Source organism: Ambystoma mexicanum, chromosome 6q (assembly GCF_040938575.1).
Source record: "Ambystoma mexicanum isolate Mex_15411 chromosome 6q, UKY_AmexF1_1, whole genome shotgun sequence".
Taxonomy (NCBI): Eukaryota; Metazoa; Chordata; class Amphibia; order Caudata; family Ambystomatidae; genus Ambystoma; species Ambystoma mexicanum.
Window position 1 is genome coordinate 209,302,217 of NC_090937.1, and position 27,735 is coordinate 209,329,951.

Sequence of the window (27,735 nt, forward strand, 5' to 3'; positions counted from 1 at the left end):
GGAACGCAGGGCCGCACACCAGAAAATTGGTTGGGTCCCCGAGTCCATTTATATAGGCCAAAGGTAAAGCTCCACTCCTACAAAATGAAGGGAGAGGGAACATACTTACACCAGCCATCTTGGAAGGGTAAATGCAAATAGGTATGGGCCTCACAAAAGTGATCCAGAGACCAATGTGGCACACAGGAGCCACAATAAATAATTATAAAATAAATAATACCAAAGTAGATGTATAACAACAAGTAATAACAGTAAATTACCAAAAATTACAAAAAATCTCTGTAACTAAAACAATTCTTGCACAAACTCCCCAATAAAGACACAAGTTGATAGTGCCCAAGTATCAATATATACGTCCCTTCAACTAAGGACTCGATGAACCGGTCTAGGATCAGGCAAGTAGTCATTATGTAACTTAAACTCCTTTCAATATAGCCCCCATCCCCCAAGCCAGGATTGCTGTCACTCAAGTCACCAGCCTAACACAGGTACTCAATGTAACCAGAGTACTATCCATCATGCAATAGAGAAAGTGTCGGAAGTACGTGTTGTTGAAAAACAGGGGGAACTACCTTCTGAAGTATCATCCCATTAATGTACAACTAGTGGGCAGAAGTTCAGAAGGCCAGCCTAGTTTCTTGGAACATGGTATCCTTCTGGACAAGCCAGACCAATCAAGGTAGCTTGGCGTCGGTGAAGACTAGGTCTCAGGAGGGGTGAGGGTGACAGAAGACCTCAATGAGCACGCAGAGTAAAGGACACTTACAAATAGCTCCCAGTCAAGTGTAGATATATTAAAAATAGATATACATTTATTTCAAGGCCTTTGAGTTTCAAACACACAAATCAAATCACAGTAATACTCATTAAACCAACACAATCCTGTCTAACTACATATATACAAGACCAATGGGGTCTAGAGGGTTAATGCACGAAATGGGTCCAAAACCTAAAAGGGGAAGGAAGCAGGCAGTGCAAATTGTCTTTAGTCCCTTCTGCATCCAACACACTCCTAACTAAGAGTCAGTCCAATCCCTAAGAAGAGTGCCGCCTAATGCTCAAATGTACATGTAATTCAAGCACACACAGTAGTTCAAATGGGCAACACAGTGTCTCTTCGAGGGTCTGTAGCAACTAAGGAAGGTTGGTGAGGTGATGAAGAATAGGTTCCCACTATTCGAGGACGGTCTCCACTTGAGGGCAGAGTGAATTCCAAGATTTGAGAATAGTTTGCTAGTTCCCACTAGCAGTGGAAATGAGAGGGGCCCTCAGGGGCCACTCTTCCGTAAAAATGGATGGAGGTGCTAGGGCCACCAGCTAGGGTTAAGATTACTCACCAACCCCCGGTGCACTCCGGACCAAACTTCGGCAGTTGAGTCCACTTCGGTTGCAGGTTCAAGTGCAGCAATTTGGCGGCTGTGCGGCTTTCAGCGACAAAGATTTGGTGATGATTCCAAAACGGGACAGTGGCGATATCTCAGCTCCTGACGGATGGATCGGGCCAGTTTCACTGCAGCAGGCTTCAGGGGCAAGAAGGGCACAAATGCAGCGCACCTGCAAAGGTCGTCACCATGGCTGGGCGACACAGTAACCATGTAAACTCTTGTTCAGGCGCACTCGTCTCACTTCAGACCTGAGAATGCCAAGTGTACGAAATTAGAAGAGAGGGTGCATTGAACAAAGAGCTAGCGATATCCCAGGTTTTGAGGGCCTTCTCAAAAGGGTGGCAAAATGACGGCAGAGACAGAGCAAAGGTCCTTCGTCAGCTGGTCAGCCCACTGGTTGGCCCAGGGACACTTCCGATAAGGCTTACTTGCAAGGTTTGATGAAGGTGCTGAGAATAGTTGGTCCCACTATTCCAATGGGTTAAAGCATCTTTGCAGACTTTCTAGGACGACCAGATGCAGAGGGGCCCCACGGGATGACAGCATGCTCAGGGTGCTAAACCTTCCAGCGACTCGGCTTCTTAGCTTCAGGATACTTGGATCCTATCCTTCATTGAGTGAGAACTCCAGAGATCAACATGGTATCAGTGTTTGGGGGCTTCTCTTATCCAGAATCTCCTTTGCGCCAAAATGAAGAGGACCCAATGGGAGATCTGCTCACATACAGGCATACCATACGTGGACCAATCACGGACCATGGTGGTCCCAGGCATTCACAGCACTCCAGACTCTCTGGCGCCGAGGATATGTATTGGGGACAGACACCCCAGCCCACATCGTGGAGGCACACAAACAAGGCATGCAGAAGCTCACGAAAGCTTGGCGTTTTGTGGGAAAATGCATGCCCAAATAAGGACTGACCTGGGCCGGCTTGACCTGGGGAAGGCGGAGGGGCAAGATGGCCAAAGGAACAGGACAAAGAACCTTGTGGCATTGCCATTTTGGAGCCAGGCCTCCTATTTGTGCCAAACGTGGTAAACGCGGTTTATCTGGCAGGAAAGGGTTAAAAATACATGAAAAGATAAGCTGCCACCAGCCCTGTCTGTGACACATCTGCACATCTCCTAAAAACTCCTTCGAGAGTATCTAGGGCCTTTGGAAATGACTAAGAGACCCAAGTGTACTGTGCTGGAATGCACACTGTACACTTGTTAAATGTTGGAGAAAAGTTGCAACATTGGAAAGGACTAAGGGAAACAAAATCTCCCAGTACTGACTGTCTTAAGGGCATGTCAGTTTACCCATAAAAAGTGAGTGCAAGCCCAGGCGAGGGCAGCAGAAGGCTGGGCTCCCCTGGTAAAGTCAGACTATGGTGTTAAGCAGCAGCAAAAAAAGTTGTGAGGTACACAACTGGAGTGTAATTTACACATAAATGAAAATCTTTCCCAACAGTATGGGCCTCAAAAAAGTGATCCATAGACCAATGTGGCACAGAGGAGCCACAATAAATAATTATAAAATAAATAATACCAAAGTAGATGTATAACATAAAGTAATAACAGAAAATTACGAAAAATTTCAAAAACATCTGTAACTAAAAACAATCTTGCACAAACTCCCCAATAAAGACACATGATGATAGTGCCCAAGTATCAATATATGTCCCTTCAACTAAGGACTAGATGAACCGGTCTAGAATCAGGCAAGTATTCATTATGTAACTTAAAGTCCTGTCAATATAGGACCCTCACACCCCCCAGCCAGGATTGCTGTCACACAAGTCACCAGACTAACACATGTACTCAATGTAACCAGATTACTATCCATCATGCAATAGTGAAAGTTTCAGAAGTACATATTATTGAAAATCAGTGGGGAAACTGCCCTCTGAGGTATCATCCTATTAATATATACAACTAACAATAAGTCTAACATATCAAGGGATTTGCATGTTGGTCGAACCCCTCTCAGGCGAACCTGGTACCATTCTTTGAAAGAACATAACAAACCAATATATCCAAACACACCCAAAATCAAAGTATACAGTCCTACAAATATTCACATGTCTTAATATTTCAGTCCGACAACTCTCAGGTAGAACCTGCTCACATTCTAAATGCAATCACATCAAAAATAATGCCACCCAGATAACTCTGTTCGCAATCTGCAAAACCCAAGGGCCACTTCAACTGCCATTGATAACTCAGCTGCTTCTTAAATTCACAAATAAAATGTCAAGTCCCAGTCACAATTCATTCCTCTGGGTGTCACAGAGTCCAATTTCTCAATCCAGACAATTTCTCTCTGCATAGGTCTCTTCGTTAGATCAGCCCCCTTGCTTGATAAAATAACCTGTTCAAGAATTGCACACTTCATTTGTGCTATGTTATGCCTGGCCTCAAGGAAATGCACAGCCACAGGTTATTTCAAATTGTTTGTTTTTATGTTGGATTTATATTCGGTCCAACGGACCGTCACCTTTCTCGTGGTCATTCCCGCATAAAGGACCCACATGGGCACTTTAATCCGTATATATCATTTCCAAAGTCAAAAGTACATGTATGTTTTAGTTGAATTGAACGCCCAGAATATGGATGTGTAATGGTATCCCCCTTAATAATGTTGTCACAATGTTGGCAATTATAAAAGGGTTGGGTGCCAGAAGAATTGGGTTTTGGCTTAGGCTTAGGAGGAGCAAGCAATTAAGCCCGCACTAAGGAATTCTTATTTGCCTTGCTGATTCGATAAGCAAAAGTAGGAGGTTTAAGGAACAATCTGTGTAATATTGTGTCTATATGGATCATGGGCAAATGCCTTTTAATGATTGTTTTTGATTTGGGTACTCTGGATTGAATTGGTGGTCACATAGGCCATTGGTCGATTCATTTTTAGTGCTCTTTGTATCAAAAGCGATTCCCTAGGGATCTTGTCAACCTTCCCAACTATGTTTTCAATCAACTCATGGTGATATTGCCTCTTGATAAATTTAGACCGTAAATCCAAAGCCTGTTTATTGAACTCTGCAGGGTCAGAAATGTTCCTGCGATATCGTAGAAATTAACTCAACAGAACGTTTTCCAATGTTCGCTTTGGATGAAATGATAAACTCAACACCAGAATCTTCACTAAACCTACGGACCGGAATAGCCTCTTATTGGCAAGAAGCTTTCTTCCAAAGCATACACTGGAAAGTTTTCCATTGAGTCACTTTCTACGATATCACTAGAACATTTCTGAGCCTGTAGGGTGAGATACAGAAAGATAAAGAGAATACACATTCATAGGCATATTACACATAAGAGCCTGGAGAACCATTTGTTATGCCATCCTAAGGCTTGCTGAGCTAGTGCTCTCTTTATGATCACATTGTCCTATGCTTGAATAATTTGTACTGCAAGTATTGCACAATTCGCTCAATGATCGCTGCCAATAGTCACCTCATCACTGGCGCAATCTTGGGATCATGCTAAAATGTGTGAATATCAACGTCTCTCCTAAAAAGTGCACAGTAAGACTGGTGTTTGAACACAAAAATAGCAACCAAAAGACTGTTTGTGTTAGTGCCAACAGCTATAATGTATCTTATTAATTAAAACAGATATTCTCCATGAAATGAATCTGGATATTGATCTCTCTTCCAATTTCTTATCAGGAACTGGCATTTAGGCATAACAATGATGCAATTTTTATTTCTTCAAAGAACTTCTGAAAGTTAATTTCAGCCTATGGAATTCCCCTGCAAGTCTTTGCACTCCCTGCTGAAATATATAAGGAGTATCCATTGAATTCCAGTCCAAAAGAAATATGTGCTACTCTCTAGCTGTTTTCTTATACTTCTTCTGGTCATCTATCGAGTCTGCACACGCAGAAATTCTTCTTCTTGTTTTGCTTCTGTGTCAGCAGCCATTGGAGGGAGGGTCTCACCTGTATAAACCTCCACGTCACCTAGATGCAACCAAGCTCGTCTTCCCGATACCTTAACTGCAGAAGGGGAGACTTCCTCAACAATAAAGGGATCATTGAACCTAGGTTTGTTCCACTTTCGAGTGAAATTCTTTATTAACATCAGGTCTCCAACATATAATGTTGGTGGTGGCAATAGTTAATTTGGGTTTATTAATGGTCTCTTCCATGTTCCCAGACCTCTCCCCCCGATGCTTGACTTTATTTGAAATGAAAGAAATACTTGTAGTCATACGTGTCAAATAAACATTCATTTCATCACATAAAGTCTTCGCTACACTCTGGTATCACTCCTTACTCTAGATGGATGTGTAAGAGTTGTCCTCATGTGATGCTCTGTTACTAGTTAATGCCGGGTGAGGTGGTGGTCAGACCCAGGCAGATTCCGAAGGGCATATAAGGCTAGGGGTAGGCAATATAGCCATCCCTTTTTTAAAGTCAATTTGATCTTGGCAATCCTCTCTATGAGGAGGCATTTAAGTCTCTCACACATTTTGTTTGCTTGCGGGTGATAGGCATAATAAAATGTGTGATTCATGCTCAATAAAAGCCCTATCAGTTTGAATAGTTCATTGACAAAATGTGGCCCATTATCTGATCTTAGTACTTTGGATACACCCTACTTTGGGAAGACTTTGTGCACTAAAAACTTTGCTATGCAAGTGGCATCAGGGTGTATACACATACCAGCTTCGATCCACCTAGAGAAGGGACGCACCACCACTAATAGATACCTTTATCCATTATATTTCTGCAGCAAATCTACGTAATCAATATTTCAATGCTGAAAAAACATTTGGTCAAGGTATTACTCCTATAATTGTTCTCAGTGTATGGCCAGCATTATACTTTTGACACACAATGCAATTCACCATAAACTGTTCAACGTGTTCCAGTGAACTGGGAAAGAACCAGTCTTCTGCAATAGCGGCAGAAAGACTTGCTATGGTTATATGTGCGGGGTAATGTAGTTGTTCAAGTGCGACCTTCAATAATGCTGTCAGCATTAGTGGCTTTCTCATAATTACCTGTCACCATAAAGCTTCCGTGGAGATAAAGAACATCCCTCTGCTTTCATAGCTCTTGCTCTTCCTGTAGTGCTCTTCCCTGAATCTCTATTAATTGAGTTATTGACAGCATATTGAACACTACTCGTACTAACATTGTTCTAGTTAAACCTTCTTTAACATCTTCAGTATCGAAACCTGAAATATCTGAGGAATATGCAACTCTTTTGGCTTCTTGGTCTGCGGCTTCATTTCCGCGAGAGCTAAAATCTTTTTGTTTAGTATGTGCTGTACATTTTACAACTGTTATGGCCACTGGGAGTTGTAGGGCTTTATGAGCCTGCCCAATAAGGATGCATGTTGCACTGGAGAGCCGTCTGTGCAGAGAAAGTCCCTCTTTTTCCAGTGTGACAGCCTTGCATGTACGGTTGACATCACATAGGCGGAGTCATTGTACACCATCACTTCCTGTCCTTCATGTTTCTCAAGCGTGAACATAAGTGCTACTAATTCTGCTCCTTGTGCTGAAAAGTGAGATGATAGTCTTGCACTCGCCACTACCTCAAATTAACCATTTAATCTGTGTCTCATTACTGCAGAGCCTAAATGCCTCTCCCCGCTAGTCTGGTCAATTTTGGAAGAACCATCAATAAAAGGAATTCCCCATACCCGCCAAAGCATATTTTTTTCACACAGGGTATGTCATCATAGAATTAAACATCATTTGCACAGGCATGCACATGATCACCTTCTTCTACCAGTTCAGCTACAAATGTGGCTGGGTTCACTATTTTACATCTCACCATTTTTATCTCTGGATTGGAAATCATTACTTCATAAGTGGAAGCTCTTTAGGATGTTAACATACCCTTGGGTTTCTCTAAAATGACAAATAGGCCATGCTCCACATAAAGAGTCGTAGAACAGCGCATGACAATACTTGTAGACTTTTCAAATGCAAATGCAGCAGCCACAAAGATTGTTCGCAAGGGGAATTTCTTCTCATAACTGGGTCTAAAATCCTGCTATAGTATGCCAAAGGTTTGTACCCCAATGTCGTCCTTTGTGTGAACACTGCTGTCATGACAGCCCCATTTGTGTGCAAGAATAGATAAAATTCACAGCCATAGTTGGGAATCCCTAAAACTAGAGCTGTACAAATTTCGCTCCACAACTCCTCAAATCATTCCTTCATTTCTTCAGTCCATTCTATATTTTCCTTACCAATTTGTGCTTTCTTTAATGGTTGCAAAAGCAGCTTGGTGTATGTACTGAAATCAACCACCCAGGCTCTGCAGTAATTGCACAAGCCCAGAAACTGCTGCATCTTTCTTACTGTGTTTGTTTTTGGTGTTTTAATAATTGCCCCAGCCCTTTTGGGTGTCACCTTCATCCATTCATGTGTAATCAATTGACATATGTACAACACCTCTTCCTGGCAATACTGTAATTTCTCCTTGTCCACCTTATATCATTTCCCTGCTAGAATATTCATTAGATGGACAGAGTCTTGCCTACACTCATCCTCTGTTGTACTACAAATTAATATGTCATCTATGTACTGTATCACCGCACTCTTAAGATCGATATTGCCTAGACCCATCTGTATGACCCTGTTAAAGATTGAAGGGGACTCACAGTACCCTTGAGGCACACAAGTATGTTTTAGTCATTTTTGTATAAACCTAAAAGAAGTCAGGACTTGTGAGTTCTTTTGCAAGGGGATCGAGAAAAAAAATGTTTCAACGCGACCACCGTGAAATACCGAGCTTTGACTGGGATGCTGCACAATATTGTCACAGGATTAGGAACTAAAGGAAATTCTGCCTCTACAATCTGGTTAAGTGGTCCACAAATACTGGGTGAATCTCCATAAACTCCCTTTAAGTTGTTTAATCGGATACACCGCAGTATTACACGATGACTCCGATAGCACTTGAAAACCTTGATTCATTAGTGCTGAAATAGTCTAAAATATGTCCTCATCAGGTTGTCGGACATGGGGTGCTGTTTCACTCGGGGTAAAACTGCTTCTGGTTTAACCCCTTAACTGCCATGGGTCCCCCCCCAGTGCCAATGCTTTGTTTGGTGATTTGGGTATGTCACCATTCAATGCCTTGTGACTTTTATGTTACATGAGATATCCTGGCCAAATTTGGCCAATTTATTTTTCCCACATGTAGGCGGCCGTAACACCACCAAGGAATCCTAGTTTGCTGTAGGGGGGTGAGAGAAAATAACCAAAAAGGGAGACAATGTTGGGGTTTTCCAGAAAATACCAATAAAACGATGTACAAAGAAGCATGTGGTTTTTTCCTTGTAAGTGCTAACAACAAATGGTTTGCTGTGCTGAATTCCCCATTTACCAGACTTTCAACAACAGGTTGAGTGGAAACCATAAAAACATATTTTGATGTGGTTACCAACCATTTTGTGAGGGGTAGGCGATTTTGGCCTTTATTTCCAATAGGACATGTGTGGATGGAATGGAAGAAAGGGGTAGGAATGCTGAATGGCAGGACAGAAAGGCAAACATTTCTGAAAAGTAGATAAAATTCCAAATTTAGGAAAGGGTGATTTGCACAGGTCAGGCACCAACTATGTAGGGAAAAATTCCATAGTTTGGGGAAAAATCGGGAAAATGACAGAAAAAAAGATATGTGTTGAACATGGTTGGCCCGGTAAGGCAATGGCTTCTGTGAATTTTGAGAAAAATAATACTCCGCTACATTCCCCCGACTCTTCCAGTTAGGAAATCACACATTTTTCATAATGTTTCACAAAACAAGCAATACCACAAGCCAAAAACGGAGCCATGGTACACGGGCGTTTTATGCTTATGGCCTAAACAGACGTACTTAGCATAAGTAAATTTGCAAAAACAAATGTGGTGAGGAAGGGAAAGCATACATTCTTTGAAAGAGCACAGGCAGACCTTTTGAAGTGTATGTGACTTGGTGACTTGTGCTGGTTACAAAAGTTTATAGTGCATAAAGCAGCGACTAAATGTAGGTCACATTTGGGAAATGAAAGGGTTGTATGACAAAGGACAGAAGCAAATGGGTCGAAACGTTATGAAAACCATGCAAACACAACAAATGTCGTACCTTCCTCTGTTTCCATTGGTGTCTCCACAAAAACGGTACCCCATATATGTGGGTGCACCTACCTGGGCACAAAGGGAAAAGGTTAAAACACGGGTAACCCTAAGTGTTTCGGCAGAGCAGATTTTCTGGAATTTTGCTCATGTTGACAATCTACAGATTTGGGCTTAGGCTGTCGAAGCCACCAAGGAAACAGGGAACCCCCATGCATTTCCAAAAAGAGGGCACCCGTGGGAATCCACAGAGGTCTGACTTGTGCGAATCGGCCCAGAATTTATTACCCACAATCCCTGGCAAAGTCCAGAATTTGGCAGAAAAAACACAATTTTCAGATATTTCACTCTGGCCACCCACCAGAACATGCAGCCAACAACATATGTCCTACCATTCCACGTTCCCACAGGTGTCCTGACAAAAATGGTACCTCACATGTGTGGGTTCACCTACCTGGGCGCAAAGGAAAAGCGCTAAACCACTGGTAACCACCAAAAGGTTTTGGGATACAAACTACAGATTTGGGCCCAGGGTGTCGAAGCCACCAAGGAAAACAGGGAACCCCATGCATTTCTGAAAAGAACACTGCTGTGGGAATCCACACAGTTCTGACTTGCGCGTATCGCCCAGGAATTTATTGCCCAAAAATCCCTGGCAAAGTCCGAAATTAGGCAAAAAACCCCACAATTTTCAAATATTTCCCTCTGCTCACCCACCGAAACATGCCGCCAACAACTCATGTCCTACCTTCCCCATTCCCACAGGGGTCCTGACAAAAACGGTACCTCATATGTGTGGGTGCACCTACCTGGCCGCAAAGGGAAAGGCTAACCCACTGGTAACCCTAAGCGTTTGGGCAAATTATAACTTGTTTTAGTGGGTATGGGAGGGCCACTGGACCACCATGGATGTTTTTAGTGGAAAGGGGGTGGCCCTCTTCAAGAGCTATCCATTCGGGGTGGGGGAGAGGGCCACCCCCTTCCCACTAAAAACATCCATGGTGGTTCAGTGCCCCCCCCACACCCACTCAAAACAAGTTATAATTTGTGTTTATTTTTATTTTTGTTTTGCCCCTTTCCTAGGGGCATATGGGCACATTAGTGTGCCCATCTGCCCCCAGGGTGGGAAAGACATACTGCCCCATGCATTGGGGCCATTCCAATGTTTTCTAGTGGCCCCCCGCCTCATATGAATGGGAGGGCATCTCATGTACTCCTTCCTAGCGGCCGATTGCACTATTTTTTGTTTTCCCCTTTCCTGGGGGCAGATGGGCACATTAGTGTGCCTATCTGCCCCCAGGGTGGGTAAAACGTACTACCCCATGCATTTGGGGGCCATTCTAATGTTTTCTGGTGGCCTCTCCCTCCCACACAGTCCTGGTGGTCTATGGTCTAGTGGGCCTCCCCGGCCCTCTACCCCCACCCAAAACAAGTCATATGTATATATCTGTTTTTGTTTTGCCCCTTTCCCAGGGACAGATGGCCACATGTGTGTGCCCATCTGCCCCCAGTGAGGGGCGGGGGGGCAAAATGTACTGCCCTAGCTTGGGGGGACTGTGCCATAATTTCTGGTGGCCTTTCCCCCACCCCAAATGGAGGGGGGCATCTCATGTACCCCTTCCTAGGGGCAGACATCTGCCCCCACAGAGGGCTACATGAGGTGCCCCCATCCACTTAGGGTGGGGGGGAGAGGGCCACCCACCCTTTCAAGGCTCAACAAATCCTTGTGGTCAAGTGTGCCCTACTGGCCCTCCCCACCCACATGTTTTATATTTTTGTTTTACTTTTTGTTTTGACCCTCCCCTAGGGGCATATGGGCACATGTGGGGGCAAAACTTACTGCCCCAGACTTGGGGGGTGCTATGCCAATACATCTGGTGGCCTCTCCCCCTACCCCAAATGGATGGGGGCATCTCATGTAACCCTTCCAAGGGGCCGAAATCTGCCCCCAGGGAGGACAACATGATGTGCCCCCCATCCATTTAGGGTGCCCCCCCCTTTAAAGGCACAAAAATTCCTGGTGGTCTAGTGGCATTGCTGGGCGCGGATCGTGCATTCTGTGCCAGATCCACAGCCAGAAATGCTTCAAAAAAGGTGTTGTTGTCTCCCCTTTCCAATGTACCTCCCTCGATCTGAACCGCACAATAGCCGTTCAGATCGGGGGGAGAAAGGTGAAGATACACCTTTAATTTTCACTGCGGCAGCCCGAAATGGTTGCTGAAGTGAAAATTACTTTCAGATTCATGTTGGCATGCATTACGCACGCCGATGTGAAACTGAAAGATATCCAACCCCCGGACCGTGAGGAGGAAGCTCCCCCTCATATAGCCCAGGGGTTAGATTTAAGTTTCGTGCGATCCCTGCTTTGCTTTGCAGGGATCGCACAAAACTAAGTGCCTAAAAGGATGAGCTATCTCATCCTTGACAACACTGAGGTAATGTTAAGAATGAGATAGTTCATCCTTGGCACTTAAGAGGTTAAGCTTTATTTTAACCTCCCATATTCACTTCAATAGACCTACGTCTGAGGCCCGTGGTCCATAGGACGCTTGGCACCTTTTCTAGGTCCTCCTGAAAAAATACTGGTTGCTGCCGCATTATCGCCATTTTTAGTGGGATTTCTCTTTTCTCGATCCTTATCCAGTATGTAATGCTTATGAAGAACAACCCTTTGTCATTGGTATGTTCTTCTCTGAACATATCTTCATCAGTTATGTCAGTCAATCTGTATCCCTCTTCAAGAGCTATCACCGGTCTCCATGATCTACGTTCGTCATCTACACCTTGGAGCATTGCTATCTCTCCTCATACTATAGCTGCTTCCAGCTCTATAGGAATAGTCTGTCCATCTTCCTCATCCATAGGTATTCGTGGTCTGAGTAAAATCTAATCGGGTATCCTCAAAATCTTCCCCACCCACCCAGGGAGGCACGTCAACAAAATACCACTCCATACAGGAAGACCTCCGGACGCCTCGCAAAGCCACTTGCCCTGTGAACGCCAGTATAAACTTTCTGATGTTTAAATAATGTATTCCGGGAGTCGAGCACACTATTCCTTGATCAGTAAATGAAATTGTCATGTTAAGTTTTGTCATTAAATCTCTTCCCTAAATATTAACTGGTGTCTGTTGTGAATATTATAAAGGAGCGCAAATGTCACATTCCCCCATGGAGACCTGAAATGTATCAGTAAAAGGAACTAAATTCATAGCTCCAGAGAACCATTGAGCCTTCATGGCAATACCTGACATTGGGTATTTTCCCTCCTGTGTACATGAACGAGTTGCCCCAGTGTCCACAAGAGAAGAAAATGATTTGCCCCCTATCATCACATTGACCCTTGGTTTCTCTTGGGTGTCAGGTGTCACAGAGAGTAGTGAACACATCAAGTCACCCTGTGAGCTGTCCTATTGAGGGTACACGCTCATCCCCGTCCCCATGAAAGGATTTCCTCCTACCACTGTGACACCTCCTAGTCTGGGTGTCAACAATTTTCCTGTGTTCACATATTGTTGTGTCTGCATAGGTGCTTTTTGTGACTGCCTTTGCAGTGGGTGCAATTGCACTTGTCCCTGCTGTTCTGCCTGCTGTACTAGTGGTGCCTATGCCTGATAGGATGAGTGATCTCTTTTTTGTGTGCTTTATTGTGGTGGATAATCTGTCCCCCCCTCTTGAAAATTAGCCATTTTGTATGCTCCCTGTGCTCCTGCACTCGCATGCAGTATGCTCTGTTGTTCCACAATTCCAATACACCGGTGGTGGCCCTCTGGCAAAATCTCCTTGGTTATATCCTCCCTGCAGACTCTGGCTCTCATTCTGAGCATTTTAAAATCCACCTTGGCTGTTCTGAAATCCCCTAAAGCCCATACCTCTGCTTTGTGGCACAAACCTGTACCCACCTTGATCCATTGGGCATGCATTATTTGCCTGTGATGTACCTATTGCTTCCTGCATTCCTAATCCTTCTCCACTTGTCAGTACTGCCCCTTCTATGGGAAATTTTGACATTTTTTTCTGAACTAATTTGGCTCCCTCAATTTTTCTATTTTCATCTTTCTTTTTGTTCTTCTCTTGTGATAACCAACAGTGATTTACTATAGTCAACTGTATCTCAGCCCATGGCTTCACTTCCATCGCCACTTGTTTTTTCATCTGTCCTTGTACTGGTTCTGGTAAACTCCTGACTCTCACGAGTGTCCAGCTGCCATTCGTCATGAATATCCTGATTATAACCAAAAGGTTGTTTACCTTCCTTAATTTTACGTGTCATAATTGCACCCATATACGATGTATCAGGATACTGTACCCTGAGAGCCCTTCAAACATCTGCCCTACAATTATTAAACAGCGATCCATGATGCACTGTGTTTTTGCGCAGTCACACATGAGTACTCCGCTCTCCTCCATATTTCATCATCCCTCTCCCCAAGAATGGCTGCCAGGAGACATTTTATGTCTCCTACGACCTCCTGTCTTTTTTTTTCTAGCTCGTATATCCATTTCCCAGCCCCCGAAGTCAAACTAAGGAGTTTGCATTTTAAGTTCTCCTTATCTATCTGTGGCCATGGAATGTATTGTTGTTTTGCTCCCCCTTCTCTAGTGGGGGGAACTATGTTAATCCGATCCCACAGTCGGATCCAACTATCAATCTATCTATGGCAGGGGCAATCGTCCCTAGCCGACTTCTTGCTGGCAGCGATCTTAGTCTTCTTACATACGGTGGAGACTCTCCCTTCTCGCTACATGATCATCTTCGGGGAAGCTCAGGATATGCTATCGGATCTGGCGTTCTTTCTTTAGGATGTTCCAGATCTGACCATCTTACTTCTTTATCCATTTCTTTGCTTCTCAGGGGGGCAAACTCACCCTCCCATTCTGCCTCACAACCTGACTCTCTTTCCTCATCTGACATTTCTAGTGCCCTACTTGTGTGACTGTCATCTTCCTCGCCTCTATCTAGATTTAATCTACTTAAAGACAGCTCTTGGGGCTCATCACTAAATATGTCTTCCTTCTCAATTCATGGTTGAGGTACCGGGGATCGATTACCACTCCCTCGATTCCCATACTCGGTATCTCGTCTTAATTGCTGATAGACCTCATCGATCCTTTCTCCAATGCCTTCTGCATCATATATCTCTTCTTCTAGTGCTACTCTAGCTGTTTCTGGTGTTACCTCCTTTGTTACCTCCTTTGTCGGGAGAGTGTCTCTTACTCTATACCATCGTATTTCTGCGCTCAGCCTCATTTGTTCCTTAAGGATGAGACTGCCATCCAAACCTCACTGCCTCCTATTCTGTTCTATGTCTTCATCCACTCCCCTTCTCTTTCTCGCATCCCTTATATTTAATCATAAGTGCCCTTAGTGATGACACGTGTTTCATCTGTAAGGCCTTTTTCAAATCAGGGCTTGTTTCTCAATGCAATTCGTTTGTTATGGTCACAAATAACATTCGAAAGTAATGTCCACATGTATTCAAAAAGTGGGAAAGTCTCAAAAATACATAAACAAATTAAGGGTTTCAACATGTAACAAAGATATGTTAATTCACATATTTCAGTTTAAACAATAAGATTCCAAACAAATGCACAGAAAAGCAAGGGTTGGTGAAGGGCAGGATTGGTGGGTTAAGACAAATGCAAAGAAAAAAGAAAAAAGATAAAATGAGCAATAAGAAGTAAATGATAATGTGTAACAAGTGATATACGTTCATATTTTAATAGTGCCTCTGTATTCCATATAATATTCAGATGAGAGATCACTATGTTCAGAAAGTATCGGTCTCTTTACCTTATTTAGGAAGTCTCGGTTAAGCTCTTGGTTGTAGTTTTCAGTATAATTGGGTAAGATCCCTGTATGTAAAATAATAAACCTTTGATTTTGTATTGAACGTTTGTTATAGCAGAGATACCGTGGTCATTTGTCTGATCTAGATATACATATTATTCTCATAAATATCGATACTCCATGAAAATGTATGACATATCTGGCTAAAAAAACTTCCAAGAAACAAAGTGTATCCACTAAGTTAAGAAAGGCGCATCTCAGTTAGCCCCAATTTGGTTGCTAATATTCAGTCACTGATTTATGATATGGAAGTAATAGAGTTCCAATAAATTCTTTTGGCAGGAATTGTTTAATTCACATTCCTATATCGTTTGCCGCCAATGGAAGTTTAATTTTTATACATCACACAATGAGTTCTCATCTCAAATTGCCCATAATACTTTGGTGCCAATGCATTTCGGATACAATCCTTCTTCAGGGCGGTATTATAGCAAAAAGCATAAAAATTAGTTTAACTAGTAACAGTATATGTATATGCAAATATAGTAATTATAACAAATATAACAATTATTGCAGACATTTGTAGAGAGTTATTTCGAAAATCACATACCCATCCACGAGTCATGTTCATTTGGAGAGGAAATAAGCAAAACAAAACGGTATGTCAGTTAGTTGACTAAAGTAGAAAGACATTCTATCATTATCTTTTAGCTCTATATATTTGTCATACCTCGGTCAAGCCGATCTCTGGACTCGAGTCGTTGTACGTACGTACAATCAGATCTATAAGCAAATTAAACAACAATATTGAGTCATCCTCAATCTCTTACGTGGGTATGTTAATCCTAATCGGTACTGCTGTACTTACTCAGCTCCTGCCGTGCACAACGTGTAGCTGCAGACTGAGCCACTTGGAACGCGCTCGTGTAAGTTTACCTTTTGTTTTAAAGGTCACCATGGAGACGGTACGAGGCGTCGTGGACCGACCTGGTGCACGTACGCCTCGCGCCCCACCCCCGAGCGTTAGCCCGGGGGCGGGGATGTCTCCATGGTGACCAGCACTCTGTGAGACAGTGCAAGTAGTTAACTGTCTACAGCGTCAATTGGCGCCGTAGCTGTAGTAATTGGAAAATTAGCAGCGTGTGTCAAATTTTTAAATTTTTTGTCGTAGTAGTGTTATGTGCAAGACATAAGGTCCGCATTAACAATTGAACATATGGAAGAGATAAACAGTCTAGAGCATTTTCGCTCCGGAACATATTTTCTGTCGCTACTAAGTCATTAGAGCAATTTGGGGCAAAAAAAAAAAAAAAAAAAAAAAAAAAGCGGAATAATACAACTAGAAAATAAATTGTGACAAAAGGATAGCAGATATATGACAGATATTTACATGGAAGGTGTAAATCTTCTTTAGATAAAAAATCGAAGAGTAAAGAAATTGTTAAGTTGACAAAAAAGCTTTTACAAAAAGCACATAAAGTTTATTTCTTCATTGAGCCCCTTTGGAGAAAGGGAGCTCAGTCGGTCTATCCAAAAGGATTCTCTTTGGTCCATCCTTTTTTGGAAATTCTCGTGGATGTCTCTTTTTGAAACCACCTCTAGGATGACAAAACGGATTTGGACCAAGTTGTGTTTCTTTTCATCCCAATGTCTTGACACTGCTGAGTTAGGATTATGGTTTCTTATGCACGATCTGTGTTCATTCCACCTAATTTTTGCTACTCGCAATGTCTGACCCACATAGTACAGTCCACACGGACATTTGATAGCATAAATCACGTTGGTTGAATCACATGTAGCAACATTTCTCAGTTTGATTGTCTCTCCTGTGTGTGAATGTTTTATTGTCTCTCCTCTCATCACATAGCTGCAATTACTACAACTTAAACACGGAAACGTCCCAATTCTTTCTGTAAGCTTCTTTTTAGGTGCTGGTTTAGTTTGAACCAGTCTATCTTTTAGGTTTTGACTCCGTTGGTAAGCAAATGTAGGTACTTCCTTAAATAGATGTTCAACTCTCTGATCGCATAATATAGTATTCCAATGTTTTTGAATAATGCACTTAATGCGATTACTTTGTCGTGAGTATCTAGACACAAACACTAATGGTGGATCTGATTCCTGTCTGGTTTTTGTCTTCAATAGCTCTTCTCTGTTTTGTGTAGCTACTCGTGATTCTGCTGTGTTTATTTCCTCTTCTGTATATCCTCTTTCCAGGAACTTTTTCCCCATCTCACGGATAGCTAGCTTGTAGTCTTCTGGGTCACTTACCAATCTTTTCACCCTGAGCATCTGGCTGTATGGAAGATTTTTTATGAGGCTCGGTTGATGGAAGCTGAGACGTTGTAATAGATTGTTACGATCCGTGGGTTTTCGAAAAATGGTAGTCTGATATCCTGTGTCAGTAATCTTAATGTCTACATCCAAGAAGTGTATGTTGGTTTGGGAGTGTTCTTGAGTGAATTGGATACGCGCATCTATGCTGTTCAGATGTGCGAAGAACTTTAGGTATTCCTCTTCCGTATCTTTCCATATTCCGAATATATCGTCAATGTACCTGATCCAGAGACTTAGTTTCGGGAACCAATGTTCATTCTGTAGTATATGTTCGGATTCGAATTTATGCATGAATGAATTAGCATAAGGGGGGGCCATAGTGGCTCCCATGGCTGTCCCAGCCACTTGGAGATAGTACTCATTCTTATATCGAAAGTATGAGTTGTTACTAATAAACTCCAGAAGAACCATTATAAATTCTTTCTGAGCCGGTATCTCTTCAGCATTGAGTAGCATCCATTCTACCGCTTCACCCCCTAAATCGTGCGGGATCGATGTGTAGAGACTTTTAACATCGATAGTAAAGCATATGTTGTTGCAATTGAATACAGTTTCGTTCAAGAGTTGTAAAAAATGTGTCGAGTCCTTGATATATGTACTGGTTTTTTGAATCAGTGGTTGTAAGAAGTAATCCACATATTTCCCTAAGGGTTCCAGTATGCTGTTAATCCCTGCTACGATTGGTCTTCCAGGGGGTTTGATGAGATCTTTGTGTATCTTAGGAAGGGTATAAAAGTGTGGTATCTTAGGGTGTGTATTAATCAAAAATTTCTTTGTGTGGTGATTAATCCACTCCAATTCCTCCGCCTTGTCCAACAGAGTCTTCAAATTCTCTTTAATCTCCGATGTGGGATCTTGTGTCAATCTGGCATAAGTATTACCATCGCTTAGTTGTCTTTTTTTTTTTTTTTTTTGCCCCAAATTGCTCTAATGACTTAGTAGCGACAGAAAATATGTTCCGGAGCGAAAATGCTCTAGACTGTTTATCTCTTCCATATGTTCAATTGTTAATGCGGACCTTATGTCTTGCACATAACACTACTACGACAAAAAATTTAAAAATTTGACACACGCTGCTAATTTTCCAATTACTACAGCTACGGCGCCAATTGACGCTGTAGACAGTTAACTACTTGCACTGTCTCACAGAGTGCTGGTCACCATGGAGACATCCCCGCCCCCGGGCTAACGCTCGGGGGTGGGGCGCGAGGCGTACGTGCACCAGGTCGGTCCACGACGCCTCGTACCGTCTCCATGGTGACCTTTAAAACGAAAGGTAAACTTACACGAGCGCGTTCCAAGTGGCTCAGTCTGCAGCTACACGTTGTGCACGGCAGGAGCTGAGTAAGTACAGCAGTACCGATTAGGATTAACATACCCACGTAAGAGATTGAGGATGACTCAATATTGTTGTTTAATTTGCTTATAGATCTGATTGTACGTACGTACAACGACTCGAGTCCAGAGATCGGCTTGACCGAGGTATGACAAATATATAGAGCTAAAAGATAATGATAGAATGTCTTTCTACTTTAGTCAACTAACTGACATACCGTTTTGTTTTGCTTATTTCCTCTCCAAATGAACATGACTCGTGGATGGGTATGTGATTTTCGAAATAACTCTCTACAAATGTCTGCAATAATTGTTATATTTGTTATAATTACTATATTTGCATATACATATACTGTTACTAGTTAAACTAATTTTTATGCTTTTTGCTATAATACCGCCCTGAAGAAGGATTGTATCCGAAATGCATTGGCACCAAAGTATTATGGGCAATTTGAGATGAGAACTCATTGTGTGATGTATAAAAATTAAACTTCCATTGGCGGCAAACGATATAGGAATGTGAATTAAACAATTCCTGCCAAAAGAATTTATTGGAACTCTATTACTTCCATATCATAAATCAGTGACTGAATATTAGCAACCAAATTGGGGCTAACTGAGATGCGCCTTTCTTAACTTAGTGGATACACTTTGTTTCTTGGAAGTTTTTTTGATCATTCTGGTCCTAGTGCTACAGGACCTCTTTTGAGATTGGCAGCTCCAGGCGAGAATAAACCATACAAACTACTAATTATCATATCTATGATTTCTAAAGGACAAACTGTGAACTACAACATGTAGTGCCCTTCTCATCCTCTTTTTCTGACATATCTGGCTCACATTCTGTACTTAGCGTGTATTATCTGTTAACCTGCATAAACATGTAACTTTTGGGTTGCTAAGCCTTTCAAAAAACACTTTTCTCGTGGCAAAATATATAGCATGGTTAATGCATTATCTGTTAACCGGCATAAAAAATGTCCCTTTTCAGTTGCTAAGTCTTTCAGTAGCATCGAGTGCCGCCTGCACGAACAAACTTCTTATTTATCTAGATTTTAAAAATTTCTCGTAGCAAGTTACATGACATGGTTCACGTACTATCTGTTATCCGCCATAAAAAATGTCACTTTTAGGTTCCTAAGCCTTTCAACAGCATCGAATGCCGTCTGCACGGATAAGATTCTTATTTATCTAGATCAGGGGTGCACAAAGGATTTTGACAGAGGGCCAAAAGTACCGTACAGGAGGGCTATAGTGGGCCGAAAAGTCAAAGTAGGCGGGGTGGTAGGGGGGACATGGCAGGAGGCTTTTTCAACCCCCAATTTTTATTAAACACATGGAAAAAGAATATGTTTTTGAGGGGTAACGATTTTCATTGCATTTCAAACTTACATTTTGTACTACACATTTTCCATTGTTATCATTTATTTCGATTTAGTTATTGTATATCATCTGTTTAATTAAATTATATATGTTTTATTGACCCTTGATTGGACAGTCCGTTATTTTGGACTGCTATAGTTTGCTGTTTGGGTTGCCCAAGAGGAGTATGGCCTTCGTTGAGTCGGGTTTCCTCAAAAAAGCAAAGGATGTACATCTCCTAACTGTGCCTGTTTTAGCTTTATTATTGGGTTCACTCTTGGAGTGCAACACTATCCCCCATGGCCCCCAACCCCAACCAAACACTATGCCCCATGGTCCCCTCACCCCCAACCAAACACTATGCCCCATGGCCCCCTCACCCCCAACCAAACACTATGCCCCATGGCTCCCACCCCCAACCAAACACTATGTCCCATGGCCCCCTCACCCACAACCAAACACTATGCCCCATGGCCCCCTCACCCCCAACCAAACACTATGCCCCATGGCTCCCACCCCCAACCAAACACTATGCCCCATGGCCCCACGCCTCAAGCAAACACTATGCCCCATGGTCCCCCCCCCCAACCAAACACTATGCCCCATGTCCCTCACCCCAACCAAACACTATGCCCAATGTCCCTCACCCCCAACCAAACACTATCCCCCATGGCCCCATCCCCAACCAAACACTATACCCCATGTCCCTCACCCCCAACCAAACACGATGCCCCATACACATGTTCCTCACCCCCAACCAAACACTATGCCCCATACCCATGTCCCTCACCCCCAACCAAACACTATGCCCCATGGCCCCCTCATCCCCAACCAAACACTATGCCCATGGCTCCCACCCCCAACCAAACACTACGGCCCTCATTACAAGTCAGGCGGTGGACCATGGTGCTATTAGCACCATGGTCCATGCCGGATTCCGCCATGGTGGATGGCGGAATTACCGCCCCATTCCAAGGTGAGTGGGGCGGTAATTCCCCATTCACCATTTGCCCTTCCCCATTCCCATTTTTGCCCCATAGGGCATAATGGGGATGGGGAAGGCGCTAATTACGGCACCGTAGATTACGGTGCCGTAATTAGCACCAAGGTTGCTTAGCGCCTTGGACTTTAATGCCTGTAAAAAGCAGGCGTTAAAGTGTGAATCAGGCGTTAAGGGTTTAACGGCGCCGATGCTCTTTACGGTGCCGTTAACCCCTTAACGCCTGACTTGTAATGAGGGCCTATGCCCCATGGCCCCCACGCCTCAAGCAAACACTATGCCCCATGGCCCCCACACCTCAAGCAAACACTATGCCCCATGGTCCCCCCATCCCCAACCAAACACTATTGGGGTCATTACGACCCAGGCGGTAAGTACACCAACTTTACCACCATGGTGTAAACTATGTTTACACCATGGTGGATGGCGGATTTACCGCCCCATTCCAAGGTGAGTGGGGTGGTAAATCCCCATTTACCCTTCCCCCTTCCCATTTTTGCCCCATAGGGCATAATGGGAGTGGGGAAGGCGCTAATTACGGCACCGTAAATTACGGTGCTGTAATTAGCACCAAGGTGGCTTAGCGCCATGGGTTTTAACGCCTGCTAAAAGCAGCCGTTAAAATTGGAATCAGGCGTTAAGGGTTAACGACGGCGTTAACCCTTAACGCCTGAGTTGTAATAAGGCCCAATGCCCCATGTCCCTCATCCCCAAACAAACACTATGCCCCATGGCCCCCACCCCCAACCAAACACTATGCCCCATGGCCCCCACCCCCAACCAAACACTATGCCCCATGGCCCCCTCACGCCCAACCAAACACTATGCCCCAAACACACTCTCAAGCATGCACCCATAAAGACCCGAACCCCCCACCCCCCACCCCCCAACTCAGCACACACATTCTCAAGCATGCACCCATACAGACCCGAACCCCCCACCCCCCAACTCAGCACACACACTCACAAGCATGCACCCATACAGACCCAAACCCCCCACCCCCCAACTCAGCACACACATTCTCAAGCATGCACCCATACAGACCCGAACCCCCACCCCCCAACTCAGCACACATACCCTCAAGCATGCACCCAGACAGACCCGAAGACCCCACCCCCCAACTCAGCACACACATTCTCAAGCATGCACCCATACAGACCCGAGCCCCCCATCCCCCAACTCAGCACACACATTCTCAAGCATGCACCCATACAGACCCTAACCCCCCACCCCCCTGTATCACCCATGCTCTATAACGTTTTTACTAAACCACTCTTTGATATTCTTGACCATCTGGGTGTCACCTACACAAATTATGCAGATGACACCCAGATACTCATCCCTATCACTGGTGATTATGTAACTGACGTTAAAGCTCTAAATGCAGTCTACACCGTTATCCAGGCGTGGATGGCCCACCACGGTCTCTGGCTAAACGATGAGAAAACTGAGTTACTCATCCTAGGCTCTCAGTCCAAACTTTCAAAACTTGACAGCAAATATGACTCCTTCAACATTGATGGTAACATCATCAAGGTGACTAATGTCACCAAAACCCTCGGAATTTACCTAGATTCCACCCTCTCTCTCACCAGACAACCCAACTCAGTAGTCTCTGCATCTGCATATACGTGCAAACTAATCACTGCTTGGCGTCCCTTCTTAACTATGGACAATTGCCTCATCCTTGCTAGAACCCTCATCCTATCCAAAATCGACTACTGTAATGCCCTCTACTTGGGGACGAGTCAAAGAAACATTGACAGACTTCAGGTAACTCACAATAACGCCATCAGGGCTACTCTCAACATACCCAGGCACGCACACATCTCCTGCACTAAACGCAACATACGTTGGCTTCCCATTTCACAGCGTATCGCTCTCAAAACACTTGTTCTAAGCCACAAAGCGCAGAATAATGCAGCACCTGCCTACTTGACAGCACGTTTCACTCAACACACAGCCTCCAGATCTCTAAGATCTGCACAAGCACACACACTCATCATCCCTAGCTTCAAGCTACAGACTGCCAGAGGTTCAAGCTTCCCAGTCCTGGCAGCGAAGCTCTGGAATTCCCTACCCAATGATCTCAAGAATGTCCACTCTCCTCAATCCTTCAAAAACAGAGTAAAACAATGGCTCCATGAGCAAGATGAAGCTTCGGCTACCCTTTGGTAACATCTATTGCTTGCTGCGCCCCTGCAATCACCTCTGTCTATATTGTGACTACTGACTACTTTGTAAATGTATGTATATATCCTTGCTCTATGTATATATATTATGTTATATGTAACTGCCTTCTGTAACTTTCACTGTAACCCTTCCAAACATGCGCCCTGATGCCCAAGGGCAGGATGCGCAATATAAATAAAATAAATACTAAATACTAAATACACTCTCAAGCACGCACCCATACGGACCCGAACCCCCACCCCCCAACTCAGAACACACATTCTCAAGCATGCACCCATACAGACCCAAACCCCACAACTCAGCACACAAACTCTGAAGCATGCACCCATGCATGCATCTCAACATACACAACAGAAACATTCAAAAACAAACATTCATACACATCCGACTCCCCCCCACCCACCCATCTCAACATACACAACACAAACACTCAAAAACAAACATTCATACACATCCGACATCCCCCACCCCACCTCAACATACACAACACAAACACTCAAAAACAAACATTCATACACATCCGACACCCCCCACCCCCCATCTAAACATACACAACAGAAACACTCAAAAACAAACATTCACACACATCGACACCCCCACCCTCCCATCTCAACATACAAAACACAAACACTCAAAAACAAACATTCATACAAATCCGACACCCCCCCACCCCTATCTCAACATACACAACACAAACACTCAAAAACAAACATTCATAGACATCCGACCCCCCGACCCCTCATCTCAACATACACAACACAAACACTCAAAAACAAACATTCACACACATCCGACACCCCCCCAACCACCCATCTCAACATACACAACACAAACACTCAAAAACAAACATTCATACACATCCGACACCCCTCACCCCCCATCTCAACATACACAACACAAACACTCAAAAACAAATATTCATACATATCTGACACCCCCCACCCTCCCATCTCAACATACACAACACAAACACTCAAAAACAAACATTCACACACATCCGACCCCCCCACCCTCCCATCTCAACATACACAACACAAACACTCAAAAACAAAGATTTATACACATCCGACACCCCCCACCTCCCCATATCAACATACACAACACAAACACTCAAAAACAAACATTCATACACATCCGACAGCCCCCATCCCCATCTCAACATACACAACAGAAACACTCAAAAACAAACATTCATAGACATCCGACCCCCCACCCCCCCATTTCAACATACACAACACAAACACTCAAAACCAAACATTCATACACATCCCACACCCCCACCCCCCATCTCAACATACACAACAAAACACTAAAAAACAAACATTCATACACATTTGACCCCCCCACCTCCCCATCTCAACATACACAACACAAACACTCAAAAACAAACATTCATACACATCCGACACCCCCCAACCCCCCATCTCAACATACACAACACAAACACTCAAAAACAAACATTCATACACATCCGACACCCCCCTAACCCCCATCACAACATACACAACACACTCAAAAACAAACATTCATACACAGCCGACCGCCCCTCACCCCCATCTCAACATACACAACGAAAACACTCAAAAACAAACATTCATACACATGCGACCACCCCACCCCCATCTCACATTACAGAACACAAACACTCAAAAGCAAACATTCATACACATCCGACACCCCCCACCCCCATCTCAACATACACAACACAAACACTCAAAAACAAACATTCATAGACATCCAACCCCCCCACCCCCCCATCTCAACATACACAACACAAACACTCAAAAAAAACATTCATACACATCCGACACCCCCCTCCCACCCATCTCAACATACACAACACAAACACTCAAAAACAAACATTGATACACATCCGACACACCCCACCCCCCATCCCAACATACACAACACAAACACTCAAAAACAAATATTCATACATATCTGACACCCCCCCAACTCCCCATCTCAACATACAGAACACAAACACTCAAAAACAAACATTCATACACATCCGACCGCCCCTCACCCCCATCTCAACATACACAATCCAAACACTCAAAAACAAAAATTCATACACATCCGACCACCCCACCCCCATCTCACCATACACAACACAAACACTCAAAAACAAAAATTCATACATATCTGACACCCCCCCACCCTCACATCTCAACATACACAACACAAACACTCAAAAACAAACATTCACACACATCCGACCCCCCCCACCCTCCCATCTCAACATACACAACACAAAAACTCAAAAACAAAGATTGATACACATCCGACACCCCCCCACTTCCCCATATCAACATACACAACACAAACACTCAAAAACAAACATTGATACACATCCGACCCCCCTCCATCCCCATCTCAACATACACAACGCAAACACTCAAAAACAAAAATTCATACACATCCGACCACCCCACCCCCATCTCACCATACACAACACAAACACTCAAAAGCAAACATTCATACACATCCGACACCCCCCACCCCCATCTCAACATACACAACACAAACACTCAAAAACAAACATTCATAGACATCCGACCCCCCCACCCCCATTTCAACATACACAACACAAACACTCAAAAACAAACATTCATACACATCCGACACCCCCCCACCCACCCATCTCAACATACACAACACAAACGCTCAAAAACAAACATTCATACACATCCGACACCCCCTCACCCCCATCTCAACATACACAACACAAACACTCAAAAACAAATATTCATACATATCTGACACCCCCCACCCTCCCATCTCAACATACACAACAAAACACTCAAAAACAAACATTCACACACATCCGACCCCCCACCCTCCCATCTCAACATACACAACGCAAACACTCAAAAACAAAAATTCATACACATCCGACCACCCCACCCCCATCTCACCATACACAACACAAACACTCAAAAGCAAACATTCATACACATCCGACACCCCCCACCCCATCTCAACATACACAACACAAACACTCAAAAACAAACATTCATAGACATCCGACCCCCCCACCCCCATCTCAACATACACAACACAAACACTCAAAAACAAACATTCATACACATCCGACACCCCCCCACCAACCCATCTCAACATACACAACACAAACACTCAAAAACAAACATTCATACACATCCGACACCCCCTCACCCCCCATCTCAACATACACAACACAAACACTCAAAAACAAATATTCATACATATCTGACACCCCCCCACCCTCCCATCTCAACATACACAACACAAACACTCAAAAACAAACATTCACACACATCCGACCCCCCCACCCTCCCATCTCAACATACACAACACAAACACACAAAAACAAAGATTTATACACATCTGACACCCCCCCACCTCCCCATATCAACATACACAACACAAACACTCAAAAACAAACATTGATACACATCCGACTCCCCTCCATCCCCATCTCAACATACACAACACAAACACTCAAAAACCAACATTCATACATTTCTGACATCCCCCCCACCCTCCCATCTCAACATACACAACACAAACACTCAAAAACAAACATTTACACACATCCGACCCCCCACCCTCCCATCTCAACATACACAACACAAACACTCAAAAACAAACATTCATACACATCCAACACCCCCCACCTCCACATATCAACATACACAACACAAACACTCAAAAACAAACATTCATACACATATGACCCCCCCACCTCCCCATCTCAACATACACAACACAAACACTCAAAAACAAACATTCATACATATCTGACACCCCCCACCCTCCCTTCTCAACATACACAACACAAACACTCAAAAACAAACATTCACACACATCCGACCCCCCCACCCTCCCATCTCAACATACACAACACAAACACTCAAAAACAAACATTCATACACATCCAACACCCCCCACCTCCCCATATCAACATACACAACACAAACACTCAAAAACAAACATTCATACACATATGACCCCCCCACCTCCCCATCTCAACATACACAACACAAACACTCAAAAACAAACATTCATACATATCTGACACCCCCCACCCTCCCTTCTCAACATACACAACACAAACACTCAAAAACAAACATTCACACACATCCGACCCCCCCCATCCTCCCATCTCAACATACACAACACAAACACTCAAAAACAAACATTGATACACATCCGACTCCGCTCCATCCCCATCTCAACATACACAACACAAACACTCAAAAACAAACATTCATACATATCTGA